Consider the following 6,182-nt stretch of genomic DNA (forward strand, 5'->3'; position numbering starts at 1 on the left):
TAGCCAGTAAAATATTTTTAACTAAACTACAGACTTGGTTAAGTTTTCACCATTTTTTACATGCATTCACTTGTATGTGTGTGTGTGTATAATTCGATGAGATTTCTTACGTACAAATTCATGTACCACCACCACAGTCAAGATACAAAACTGATCCATGCACTACAAAGGAACTCCCTTGTGCAGTCCCTCCTCCCTTGTGCCCTGGCAACTACTAATAAGTTCATCTCTCTGGTTTTGTCATTTAGGAAATGTAACCTTTTGAGATTGACTTTTCATTAAGCACAATGCCCTTGAGATCCATCTAAATTATTATATGCATCAATAGTTCATTCTTTTTGATGACTGGATAGTATTCCATCATGTGGATGTACCAGAGTCTGTTTAGCCATTTACTCATTGAAGGATATCTGGATTGTTTCCAGTTTTTTTTTGTGTGTGTATTATGAATAAAATAAAGCTCTATGCACATTCATATATAGGTTTTTGTGTGAACAAAAGTTTTTATTTCTCTGGGATACATGCCTAACAGTATGATTGCTGGGTCATATGATAAGTGCATGTTTAGTTTTATAAGAAACTGCTGGCCAGGCATGGTGGCTCACGCCTATAAACCCAGCACTTTGGGAGGCTGAGGCGGGTAGATCACCTGAGGTCAGGAGTTCGAGACCAACACAGTAAAACCCTATCTCTACTAAAAATACAAAAAACTAGTCGGGAGTAGTGACGCATGCCTGTAGTCCAAGCTGCTTGGGAGGCTGAGGCAGGAGAATCGCTTGAACCCAGGAGGCGGAGGTTGCATAGAGCCAAGCTCATGCCACTGCACTCCAGCCTGGGTGACAGAGCGAGAGTCCATCTCAAAAGAAAAAAAAAAAAACTGCCAAACTGTTTTCCACAGTGACTGTATCATTTTATGTTCCCACCAGCAATGCATGATGATTCAATTTCTCTACATCCTCATCAGCATTTGGTGTTATCACTTTTTTTTTAAGTCTACCTGTTCTAATAGCTATGTCCCAAAACCTCATTGTGGTTTAAAGGGTTGTTCTTTTTCCTCTATTTTCAGAAAGTCTTTATATATTGTGAACAATCACACTTTGTCAGTCAAAACTGATTTCAAAGAGGGTAAGAAGTCTGTGTTTCAGGCCGGGCGCCATGAGTCACACCTGTAATCTCAGCACTTTGGGAGGCTGAGGCTAGTGGATTTCTTGAGCTCAGGAGTTCAAGACCAGCCTGCGCAACATGGGGAGATCCCATCTCTACAAAAAAAAAAAATCAATTTGTGGGGCATGGTGGTATGCACCTATTGTCCCAGCTGCTCAGGAGGCTGAGGTGGGAGAATCACTTGAGCCCAGGAGATCAAGGCTGCAGTGAGTTACGATCTCGCCAAGGCATTACAGCCTGGGTGACAGAGTGAAACCCTGTCTCAAAAAAAAAAAAAAAACCTCATATGCTACATAATCAACAGAAAAAACAAAAACTGAAAATAGCTAAATCATATACAGTGAAATTACTTATTGACTAAAAGTTGATGGAAAAATCAAAAAAATGTTGGCTGGGCGATGATGGCTCATGCCTATAATCCCAGCACTTTGGGAGGCTGAGGTGAGCAGATCACCTGAGGTCAGGAGTTCAAGACTAGCCTGACCAACATGGTGAAACCCCGTCTCCACTAAAAATATAAAAATTAGCCGGGCACAGTGATGCCTGCCTGTAATCCCAGCTACTCAGACGGCTGAAACAGGAGAATTGCTTAAACCCGGGAGTCGGAGGTTGCAGTGAGCCAAGATCGCACCATTGCACTCCAGCCTGGACAACAAGAGTGAAACTCTGTCTCAAAAAAAAAAAAAAAAAAAAATTGGCAAAGTGCAGATCTGCAAAATTCATCCCAGAAAAAGTGGACTTGATAGAAGATAGAAATAATGACCACAGGCCAGACATGGTAGCTCACACATCTAATCCCAACTCTTTGGAAGGCCAAGGTGGGTGGATTGCTTGAGCCCAGGAGTTCAAGGCTAGCCTTGACAACATGGTGAAACCCTGTTTCTACAAAAAATACAAAAATTAGCTGGGTGTGGTGGCACACACCTGTAGTCCCAGCTACTCAGGAGACTAATCTGGGAGGATCGCTTGAGCCTGGGAGGTTAAGGCTGCAATGAGCCATGATTATGTTACTGCACTCCAGCCTGACAGAGAGAGGTGAGACCCTGTGTCAAAAAAAAAAAAAAAAAAAAAAAGGACCACAAAAGATAACTTACAATGGCAAGAGCTATAATTATTAAGCTGTGATATGGATTTTTAAGATTGATTGATGACTCAAATAATCATAAAATTTATATTGAAAATCATTTTTCAGATGAAGATAATTGAGTTCAAATTAAATGAAAATGGATGTCAGAAATAGATTTCACAGGCTAAGAAAATCAAAGGTATTGAACTGACCTAATGGCATTTGTTCTGGTAAATATTCTCAGTGAAAAATAATCAATATGATGTAATTCTATCTAAAAGCCTATATTCATAAACACAAGACAAAAACATCTGTAGGGTCAAAGAGGAGTTCAAATAGCCTGACACCCTGCTGGAGCTCCTAAAGAGAAAACAGAAATGGAGACAGTGGCCAAGAATTTCCTGATTTATGTTTTGTTTTGTTTTGTTTTGTTTTGTTTTGTTTTGTTTTGTTTTGTTTTGTTTAAGACAGGGTCTCACTCTGTAACCCAGACTGGCATCATCTTGGCTCATTGCAGCCTCAAGCTGCCTGGGTTCAGGTGATCCTCCCACCTCAGCCTCCTGAGTAGCTGGGACTGCAGGTGTGCATCACCACACCCAGCTAATGTTTGTACTTTGTGTAGAGATGGGGTTCCACCATGTTGCCAAGGCTGGTCTGGAACTCCTGGGCTCAAGTGATCTTTCCACCTTGGCCTCCTGAAATGCTGAGATTACAGGTGTGAGTCACTGTGCCTGCTGATTAATGTTTTGTCAAGGATATTTATTTGATTATTTCATCAATAAAAACTTTCACTGTGTGCAGTTTTAGTGTTGTAAGTTTCATTGTTTTCTGTTGATAATGTAGTGGTTACTGCTTACCTAGGAAAGGCCCCTACCTTGTGGCCCCGTGTTTTAATACCTCCTTTGTCTATTCATCTCTCTGTCCATTCAGCAGATATTTAGCAAGTGCCTACTCTTTGCCAGGCCCTGGCAGAAGAATCAATCCAAATCCATGCCCTCAACTAATAACAGTTTTACTTACTTATTGATTGATTGATTGGTTGATTGATACAGGGTCTCCCCTTGTTGTCCAGGCTGGAGTGCAGTGGCACAATCATATTTCACTGCGACCTGAGGTCCTGAGCTGAAGGCTTCCTCCTGCCTCAGCCTCCTCAGTAGCTGGGACTACAGGCGTGTGAGACACCTTGCCCAACTAATTTTCATATTTTTTGTAGAGACAGAGTCTCACTATGTTGCTGAGATGGTCTCAAGCTTCTGGGCTCCAGCGATCCCCCTACCTCGGCTTCCCAAAATGCTGAGATTACAGGCACGTGTCATCATGCTGGGCTATTTGTTTTCTTTCTAATTCTACATCTTTTTTTGTCTCATTGAGGACAGCCTCAAGTACAATGTTGAATAGAAGTGGTGATAGTGGGAACCCTTTTTCATTCTTTTCTTAGTTGTTTATCTCACCAGTACGATGTTTGACGTAGGTGTTTTGTGCAAGCTCTTTATTAAATTAAAGAAGTTTCCTTCTATTCTTAACTTGAAAAGAATCTTATAATAAATAGGTGGTGGCTGGGCGTGGTGGCTCATGCCTGTTGGGAGGCCAAGGTGGAAGGATCACTTGAGCTCAGGAGTTCGAAACCAATCTAGGCAACATAGCGAGACCTCATCTCTACTAAAAATCAAAACAAATAAATAGGTGGTGACTTTTTTTTTTTTTTGAGACGGAGTCTCGCTCTGTTGCCCTAATTGGAGTGCAGTGGCGCCATCTCGGCTTACTGCAACCTCTGCCTTCCAGGTTCAAGCGATTCTCCTGCCTCAGCCTCCCGAGTAGCTGGGACTACAGGTACATGCCACCATGCCCAGCTAATTTTTATATTTTTAGTAGAGACGGGGTTTCACCATGTTGTCCAGGATGGTCTCATTCTCTTGACCTCGTCCACCTGCCTCGGCCTCCCAAAGTGCTAGGATTATAGGCGTGAGCCACTGCGCCCAGCCAGTGGTAACTTTAATCAAATGATTTTTCGGCATCTCTTGAGATGATTCTATGATTATTTTTAAGTTTATTCTGTTAATTTGGTAGACTATATTCATTGGTTTTCAAATGTTAAACCAACCTTGTATTCCCTGAATAAACACAACTTCATTGTGTAGTATTATCCTATTTATAGATCTTTGGATTTGGTTTGCTGATATTTTGTTTAGAATTTTTGCATCTTTGTTTGGCCTGTTATTTTTCTTCCTTATAATGTTCTTGTCAGGTTTTCGTATCAAGGTAATGCTGAACAGATAAAATGAGTTAAGAAGTATTCCCAGTTTTTTTGTTTGCTGGAAGACTTCGTATAAAGTTATTATTATTTTCTTCCTTAAATGTTAGAAAGAACTCATCATTAAAATATCTGGACCTGGAGTTTTCTTTGTGGGAAGATTTTTATGAGTAACGGAATAAATTTCTTAAAACAGGACAACTAAGTAGGCTGTTGTTCTAGAATATGGTTGTTTTCTAGAATATAGTTGTTTATAATATCCTCTCAGTATAGTTTAATAAATGTAGGCTCTGTAGTGATGGCCCTATTTCCATTCCGAAGGGATAGTTTTTTGTATCTCCTCTTTTTTTCCTTCATCACTCTTGCCAGGAGTTTATCAATTTTATTTTATTTTTTATTTTTATTTATTTCTTGAGACAGAGTCTCCCTCTGTTGTCCAGGAGTGCAGAGGCGCGATCTCGGCTCACTGCAACCTCCACCTCCCAGGTTCAAGAGAACCTGCCTCAGCCACCGCAGCATGCCACCACGCCTGGCTAATTTTTGCATTTTTAGTAGAGATGGGGTCTCACCATGTTGGCCAGGCTGATCTTGAACTCCTGACCTCAGGTGATCCACCCACCTTGGTCTCCCAAAGTGCTGGGATTACAGACATGAGCCACCACACCCAGCCAAGTTTATCAATTTTAGTAGTCTTATCAGCTAATTACCTTTTGGTTCTGTTGATCCTCTCTTTCATATCTTGGTTTTCTATGTTACTAAATTCCTCTGTCATTTTTTACTACTTTCATCCTTTTACTTTATTTGGACTTAATTTCTGTATGTTTTCCCTAACTACCTGAGGTAGATAGTTCGATAGTAGATTTTTCAGCCATTTTTTATTTCTAATATATGCATTTGAAGCCATAAATTTTACTCTAAGCATGGCTTTAGCTGCTTCTCATAAGTTTTGACATATTGTATTTTCATTATTATTTGATTCAACTGGTTTTAAATGTTCACTGGGGTTTATTTTTTGACCCGTGGATTATTTAGTAGTACACTGCTCAATTTCCAAACATTTTGGGATATTCTAGTTTTCTTTTTCTTTTTCTTTTTTTTTCCCAAGATGCAGTCTTGCTCTGTCACCCAGGCTGGAGTGCAGTGGCACGATCTCAGCTCACTGCAACCCCCACCTCACGGGTTCAAGCAATTCTCCTGCCTCAGCCTCCCGAGTAGCTGGGACTACAGGCATCCACCACCACACCCGGCTAATTTTTGTATTTTTAGTAGAGACGGGGTTTCACCATGTTGGCCAGGCTGGTTTCAAACTCCTGACCTTGTGATCTGCCCACCTTGGCCTCCCAAAGTGCTGGGATTACAGGCGTGAGCCACCACACCCAGCTGATATTCTAGTTTTCTTTTTGTTTTTTATTACTAGCATAATCCATCTGTGGTTATTGAGTATATGCTATATTATATATTTTAGTTTTTTGAAATTTAGTGCTATTTACATTGTGGCCTAGCATATCAATAAGTATTCCAAGTGCACTTGAATATATGTTCTATAGTTGTTGGTTTCAATGTTTCATATATGTCAATAATAAGGTCAAGTGTGTTAAATGTGTTATTCAAATATTCTTTGTCCTTATTGATTTTTTTAATTTGCATATTCTATCAGTTACAGAGAGAGGTGTGTTAAAATCTCTCACATGTAATCATGGA

The sequence above is a fragment of the Symphalangus syndactylus genome, chromosome 6, assembly GCF_028878055.3.
Source record: "Symphalangus syndactylus isolate Jambi chromosome 6, NHGRI_mSymSyn1-v2.1_pri, whole genome shotgun sequence".
In the NCBI taxonomy this organism is placed as follows: Eukaryota; Metazoa; Chordata; class Mammalia; order Primates; family Hylobatidae; genus Symphalangus; species Symphalangus syndactylus.